The sequence below is a fragment of the Pezoporus flaviventris genome, unplaced genomic scaffold (genome assembly GCF_033815535.1).
Source record: "Pezoporus flaviventris isolate CSIRO_AGI_PZ_B2104156 unplaced genomic scaffold, CSIRO_AGI_Pfla_v1 ptg000116l, whole genome shotgun sequence".
Lineage (NCBI taxonomy): Eukaryota > Metazoa > Chordata > Aves > Psittaciformes > Psittacidae > Pezoporus > Pezoporus flaviventris.
Window position 1 is genome coordinate 1,234,229 of NW_026892664.1, and position 6,639 is coordinate 1,240,867.

Below are 6,639 nucleotides of genomic sequence, written 5' to 3' on the forward strand. Positions count from 1 at the left end.
ACCACTCTAAACATCTATGTAAGCTTGCATAGGAACAGAGTTTGGACTGGAAGGGACCTTAAAGCTCATGCAGTTCCAACCCCCTGCCATGGGCAGGGACATTTTCCACTAGAGCAGGTTACCCTAAGCCCTGTCCATCCTGCACTTTCCATAGGTCAGGAATTCCTTCCAGTGTCTAGTTAAGAAGCCCCAGCAAAGATGGAAGGAACTGGTGTTTGGCAAATGCCCGCAAGAGCATGAAGGATCAACTCTGCACTGTGAGAGCACTACTTTTCTCTGTGTTCCACGTTGAGACGAATGATCTCCAAGCCCCAGGCTCAGCACTAATGAAGTTAATGAAGTGCAGCACTAAGGTAAAGCATGGAACCTCCCCACTGCTTTCCACAAGGGTCATTGCTCAACATCCAGGAGTGAGCCAGAGGAGCACAAACTGTGTTGTGCCATGGTGTTGGAAGAGACCTTAAATCTCACCCATTTCCAAGCCCCTGTGATGGCCGGGGACACCTTCCACTAGAGCAGGTTGCCCTGTCCAACCTGCACTTTCCATAGGTCAGGAATTCGTTCGTTACAAAGAATCCAAAGCAGAGAAGGAAGAAGCAGGTGGTTGGCAAATGCCCACAGAAGGATGAAGGATCAGCTCTGCACTGTGAAAGCACCACGTTTCTCTGTGTTCCAGGTTAAGCCGAATGATCTCCAAGCCCCAGGCTCAGCACTAACACAGGCGATGAGGTGTGGTACTAAGGTAAAGCTATTCAGGTATGCAATGTCCCTACTGCTATCCACAGAGATTGTTGTTCAACATCTAGGAGTGAGCCAGAGGAGCACACACCACGTTGTGCCATGGTATTTAACTGCTTGAGCATCCCTTTGTTCTACCTGTGCTGGCACATGACTCTCACCAAGCTCTTCCTCATTGATCTGTGCCTGAACTCTCCATCCTGCAGGACTGTCTCTGAGCAGCTCCCACCACACAGAGGCTTCTCCACCTGGGACATCCCTGCCTCTTGGAGAGGAAACCCCCAGCCAGGAGCTCACACACAAAGCACCATCCAGCCCATGGCACAAAGCAATTGCACCCAAGTGACCGAGTTCAGCCTGGCGGGCTTCACAGAGGACCCGGTGACTCAGGTCTACTTGTTCCTGCTCTTCCTGCTCACCTACGTTGTCACCATTGTGGGCAACCTGGGCATCATCATCTTAATCAGGGCCAGCCCCCACCTCCACTCCCCCATGTATCATTTCCTGGGCAGCCTGGCCTTTGTGGACCTCTGTTTCTCCACCATCATCACCCCCAGGATGTTGGTTGACTTGATGTCAGAGAAGAAGAGCATTGCTTATGCTGGGTGTGTGGCTCAGGTGTTTCTCTTTGATATCTTTGTGGTATCTGAATGCCTCCTGCTGGCTTCAATGGCCTATGACCGTTACGTGGCCATTTGCCATTTGCCCTGCTGTACCCCCTTGTCATGTCCCCAAAGTGCTGTTTCCAGCTGGTGACTGTCTCGTACCTTGTGGGGCTGACCAATGGCGTGGGACAGACCATCAGCATGTCCACCCTCTCCTTCTGCAGGTCCAGCGCCATCGACCTCTTCTTTTGTGACATTTCCCCTCTCATCTCGCTCTCCACCTCTGACACCACCCTCAGCCACACCATCCTGACCACTGCAGCATCTCTCTTTGGTGTGTCCAGCATCCTGGTTATCCTGCTCTCCTACGTGGCCATCATCGCCACCATCCTGAGCATCAATTCAGCTGAGGGCAAGCGCAAAGCCTTCTCCACCTGCACCTCCCACCTCACCACTGTCAGCATCTTCTATGGGGCATCCTTTTTTATGTATTCATTCCCCAGCTCAGACAGCTCAAGAGCAGCAGATAAATGGGCTGTGGTGATCTACACCGTGGTGACTCCCATGCTGAACCCCTTGATCTACAGCCTGAGGAATAAGGAGGTGAAGGAGGCTTTGAGGAGACTTTTGAAAATAAAATGATCTTGAATTCTCCCAGTATAGGACCAGATAGAATGGAGATGTAGAGGGTAGATGCTCAGCTTTTGGTTAAGTATGAGTAACATGTTGGGGGTCTTCTGCACCCAGCCTTATGTGATGCACTGGTTGATGTGACTGAGAATACAAATAATTCCATGCTCTAAACTTTGATAAATATATTTAGTAGTTAATTTCACCTTATTGTTTAATTAGTCATTTATTTCACCTAGTCAAGACACAAGTAGACAACTACAAGTGTGCAATTCTCTTCATCTTAGGATAAGGGGGACCTTACTGCCCTCTACGCCTACCTGACAGGAGGATGGAGCCAGGAGGGGACCGTTCTCTGCTCCCAGGGAACAAGGGATGGGACAAGAGGAAACGGCCTCAAGCTGCACCAGGGCAGGTTTAGATGGAGCTGAGGAACAATTCCTGCCCCAGAGGGTGCTCAGGCATTGGAATGGGCTGCCCAGGGCAGGGCTGCAAGCACCGGCCCTGCAAGTGCTCACAAACCCTATAGACAAGGCCCCCAGTGCCATGGGTTAGGGGTGGCCTTGACAGTGCTGGGGAATGGTTGAACTTGATGAGCTTAAAGCTCTTTTCCTTTTTGCTCTCCCTTTTGCTTGGCAAATAAGAATAAACAGAGAGTGAATTCTACCATTGCACTGGATCAAACTCCATTTCTAGACAGTGTTGTTAAATTTATTGAGGGCCTTAAGAAAAGGACAAAAGCACCTTTGGCAAGAGAAATAGAGATGACAGCAAGTAAGTGTGATGCCATGCAGGCAGTATTATTAGGTTTTGATGCACAAACCTCATTCAATGATTTCCAGCACTCATTTCAGACAGCAAAGAATTTCAGTGAAATATGGTACTTGTGTGACCTCTGTTATGAATGAAGGTGCTTTGAAAGTGTTTTAAGATGTGATAGTGATGAATCCACACCAAAGAGCAGAAACTATAAAGGAATCCCCATCCACTGCTCCTCACCTTTGTTTTTGAGCTCCCTGTTGGCAGCAATAGAAGCCATGATCTCCATGGCAGCTTGATCACAACAGAGACCAGGAGCTGTGGTGTTGCTCAGCAGCCTTCAGACCTCCTGTGTGGCAGCCCATGGACGCCTGTACCGATGGCATTGCCTGCCCTGATGTCTCTCCTGTTGCTTTCCTGCACAGAGAGCTGATTGGTGATGGGCAAACATTGCATACATAAACCACCCCAAAATACTCCAATGTGTGCATTACCTCAGTCCATAGACCTGCAGCCTCTGCCAGGACCATGGTGAAACCCAGAGCCATGGCTGAGCTTTAGGGCTATCCTAGACACACATAATAACCTAGGCTGGAGGGAGAAGGTCCATGGCTGGATTCAGTTAAGTCTGGATCAAAGTGGTCTTCTCATATCTTAACAACACACAACTCACAGGCACTCAGGGTCAATCAGCTGAGTCCTGCTTTGTTCCCAAAGCTTCCTGATAATTCCCTGGTTATTATTTAACTCAGATGACAGTTGTTTTCCTGCTGAGCCTTGGGGACAACCAGGGGCAGAGGTTTCACACCCTCCCTGGCCCCTATGTCAGTGTTTGACTGCTCTTACAGTGGGGTTTTCTAACTCCCTCTGTTTCTAACTGGAATTTCCCATGCTGCAAATTCACAATAGGAAATCTCAGATTTACCCTCATCTGCAAGATAAAGCACATGGAGAACTTCCAGATGGCATCAAGTCAAAAAGAATGGGACACCATTAATCCTTGCATTAATCCTTTCTCTGTCCCTGAAATCATCAAATCATGGAACGGGTTGGGATGAAGGGACCTTAAAGCTCCTCCAGCTCCAACCCCTGCCACGGGCAGGGACACCTTCCACTGGAGCAGCTTGCTCCAAGCCCCTGTGTCCAACCTGGCCTTGAACACTGCCAGGGATGGGGCAGCCACGGCTTCTCTGGGCACCCTGTGCCAGCGCCTCAGCACCCTCACAGGGAAGAGCTTCTGCCTAAGAGCTCATCTCAGTCTCCCCTCGGGCAGGTTAAAGCCATTCCCCTTGGCCTCTCCCTAAAGGCCCTTGTCCAAAGCCCCTCTCCAGATTTCTCATAGCCCCTCTTAAGTTATTGAAAGGCCACAATAAGGTCTCTCTGATGCCTTCTACAAAAATATTCAATGACTTTATGTCCAGCTGCTCTCTCCTTCACCATCACCAAGTGTTTAAATAGGAACATGAGCTCTTAGTGTCTTAAAAACACAAGTCTGTGGCTACAACCCTATCACTCTGCTCATTGTGGCTTCACATTGGAGCTGGTGCTGTCAAACCCCAAAGCTTTTTGCTCCTTGTTGTGTGTGTTTAAGGAAACCAGTGGTTTGCTGTGTCTAAGGACTGCCACTGCCTTCAATGGTGTTATCATCTGACCAGGAGAGCAGAGCAAACACCAAGTGAGGTTCTAGGAAGCAGAAGCAGCAGCCAGCATTGCAATGCATCTTCCTGCTGGGTCATGATGAGCAAGCAATGAGGTGCCTGGCTTCTGGCATTCCTGCTGAGGAGCTCCTAATGGCTTTAGCTCCCCACTCGCAGGTAGAGCTGCTTTCACTGTAGTTAAATCTGGTTTAAAGTCAGCTGAGCAAATGCTGGGTAGGAGCTACCTCCCCTTCTTTGGGTACTTAGTGATTGGATTTAGGAATCACCTCAAATGTCCTTAGGCAAGCACTTATCTCCTTACATTTGAATGCACCATGTCACCTCTATGTGTTTACTGTGTCCATCCGCTCCCTTTATTGCTGAGGGAGATTTGGTGGGGTTCATGCCTCTCACTGCAAGGCAGACACCTCCATTGCTCCAGCTGAAGAGATCTGAATGAGCTCTGCTGATTGCATTGGACAGTCTCATCAGCTGTAATGGGACCTTGGCTCATAAATAAATAAGGAGAGACTTTCATGATTGCCTTGTAATGCAAGTCATGTCTAAAAGAGGGTGAGTGCTGTCCTCTTTGGAGATGTCTGGTATGGCTCCCTTAGCTGTTGAGGTAAACTTAATCAGGGGAAGTTTAGGTTGGATATAAGAAGGAAATTCTTTCCTGTTAGGGTGGTGAGGCCCTGGAATAGGTTGCCCAGGGAGGTTGTGAATGCTCCATCCCTGGCAGTGTTCAAGGCCAGGTTGGATGAGGCATTGGGTGATATGATTTAGCGTAAGGTGTCCCTGCCCACAGCAGGGAGGTTGGATCTAGATGATCTTAAGGTCCTTTCCAACCCTAATGATTCTATGATTCTATGTAGAAATGAAAAGGTGAAATTCACTTCGGTTTTACTCCCTTTAAAACTGTTGGCCATGTTATCTTTATTTTCTTTTTGAAAAAGAATTGGGAGATATTAGAATGGCTTCTTTTAGACACTGTTGTTACTTGGAGGAACCCTTCTGAGGTCCTGGTGGAAGAAACAAGGAGATTTTCGTCAAGTACTGGTGAGTTCATCTCTGTGTCTGCCTTTACCACTATTGATGGCTTGGAAAGAGATGTTGGTGGCTTGAGATAAGCTCTTGCACATAAGCTCTTCCCTGTGAGGGTGCTGAGGTGCTGGCACAGGGTGCCCAGAGAAGCTGTGGGCCAGTTTTAGGCAGGTGGAATCAGACAGACTTCAAAAAGGGAAAATGCTGAGTCCTGCCTATGAGGAGGGCTTGCTCTAAGCACTAAGACAGGCTGGGGGGCAGCTTATCAGAGAGGGACAAGGCTGTTGTGGTGTCCACTGAGTTGAAATGAGCCATCAATGTGCAATAAATGTCTGAGCACAGGCTGGGGAATGGGGAAGTAAAAGCTGCTTTGGCAAGGGTGGAGGGAGAAGATGAATTGTGCTGAAGAAATGGTCATCTTGTTTGAAAAGGGGCTGATGGAAAGAGGGGAGTGGTAGGGGAAGGAGGAGGAATGCTCATTTCTCATCAGGCAATATAGTTATTTTAAGGTCATCCCCTCATCTTTTTAAGGTCTGCATACTTCAGGTTAACATGAACAGCAGTCATCTCGTGTACATCTATACATACATACATGTTCTTTAAATAGAAGTAAGAACAGAGGAAGGAATATATGCAAGAATAATTCAGATGAGAAGGGGTTGGTTTTTTCCTTGAAGCTACAAGTACGTGGAATTGCATTCAGGGATTCTGGTCTCACTTTAGTGGACTCAAACATCACTACAGAGTCAGAAAATCACTCCAATTTGATTTCTTACCTATTTAAAGCAACACTAATACTTGTGGCAGATTAAGGCATGATATTATTGTATTTACTTGTCCTTAAATAAGAACAACTCCCACAGACAGCAAAGAAATCATCCCAAACAAGCCTCCTTCTTAAAAAGAATTTGGATGCTCATGGGAAGATGCTTATGTTTTGCAGGACCAATTCTTTCCATAACAGAGCAGCCACAGCTTTAGGATTTAAGCTTCAAGATTATTTGTTTCCATATAGGAACTGTTGCCTATTATTTTATCAAGGTATTATTTTTCAGTATATTATTTAGGACCTTCAACCATCATGGTTTTCTCTCCCAGGAATTGGGTGCAGTCCTAAAGGAAACCCCAAATCCTGCATTAACCTCATGCCCTGTGTGTTCCTGTGAGCTGGGAGAAGTCATTCAACCTCTTCCCATGTTTCTTTGTCTCCTGCTGCCAAGAGAGTG

The 6,639-nt window shown here is 47.6% G+C and overlaps 1 pseudogene; it reads left to right on the top strand.

Moving 5' to 3' along the window:
• Positions 1 to 1,056: 1,056 nt before the first annotated feature.
• On the top strand, positions 1,057 to 1,985 carry LOC133282253 (olfactory receptor 5G9-like; annotated as a pseudogene).
• The last annotated feature ends 4,654 nt before the right edge of the window (positions 1,986 to 6,639 follow it).